The sequence below is a fragment of the Zeus faber genome (assembly GCF_960531495.2).
Source record: "Zeus faber genome assembly, chromosome: 11".
Lineage (NCBI taxonomy): Eukaryota > Metazoa > Chordata > Actinopteri > Zeiformes > Zeidae > Zeus > Zeus faber.
Window position 1 is genome coordinate 33,066,918 of NC_137205.1, and position 1,306 is coordinate 33,068,223.

Consider the following 1,306-nt stretch of genomic DNA (forward strand, 5'->3'; position numbering starts at 1 on the left):
CAGGAGGAGCAGCAGGAGGAGGAGGAGGAGGAGCAGCAGGAGGAAGAGGAGGAGGAGCAGGAGGAGCAGCGGGAGGAGGAGGAGGAGGAGCAGCAGGAGGAAGAGGAGGGGGAGCAGGAGGAGGAGCAGGAGGAGGAGGAGGAGGAGGAGCAGCAGGAGGAAGAGGAGGAGGAGCAGGAGGAGGAGCAGGAGGAGGAGCAGGAGCAGGAGCAGGAGCAGGAGGAGGAGGAGGAGGAGGAGCAGCAGGAGGAAGAGGAGGAGGAGCAGCAGGAGGAGCAGCAGGAGAAGAGGAGGAGGAGCAGGAGGAGGAGCAGGAGCAGGAGCAGGAGCAGGAGCAGGAGGAGGAGGAGGAGGAGGAGCAGCAGGAGGAAGAGGAGGAGGAGCAGGAGGAGGAGGAGCAGCAGGAGGAGGAGGAGGAGGAGAGGTGGTGCTGAAACCAGGAAGCAGATGAGCAGCATTGATCCCACTGAACACTGTGGACATGCAAGGCACCACCTGCATGCTGGTGGAGTCACAGCTCCTTTTGAGTCCTTATGTAACTTCTGGGTCTCTATTCAGCCTGAATTCGGCATAAAACCACCAGGGCAGCGGCTTCTCAAATCCATGTGAAGGGCTGTGTGATGGTGCTTTGGAACCTCCACCCATGGAACAGTTCATGATGTCTTCAGCCAAGCAAGACAAGAATCTCCACCCAGTGTTTCGCTTAATGTGCAGAGCAGTGTTTCTCCAACCATGCTGCTTGACCCATCCGGGGCCAGAGCACTTTGAGGGTCCTGCTGGGTTTACAGGAGGAGCTCTGGGTTGCTAAACCTGTACAAGCTCCACTTGGTGAGGGTGGTGTAACGCTCCTCCACCTTCAGCTTCATGATACTGCTGCTTTGCAGATCGGCATGAGGCATGTGATCACGCAAACTCTTGCTTTTGGGTGCTCTGTGCTCAAGACGTTGAAGAAGTCGAGCTCCAGTGAAGTGAGGAGATGGAGTCCTGATGGTGAGAGAACACCAGCAGCACCACACCAACAGGTGTAGCTCTTAAGTGCTTTCAGGGTGGAGAACAGAAAAACCCAGAACCAACAGCAACACTGAACATAGAGGAATTAAGAACATCTCACAATGTCACCACCTCCTGTATCAGGGGAGCCGGCAGATCCATAACACCATAGTTCTGCACCCGTGAGGGAGAAGCACAAGGTTTCCTCCGTCCTCCACCGTCGAGAAGAAATCATGAGGGATTTATGCAGCACTGTGGCTTTTCAGGAGACCGGTGGCACTAAATCAGCTCTGCAAGCTATCCGGGTGGATGTTGG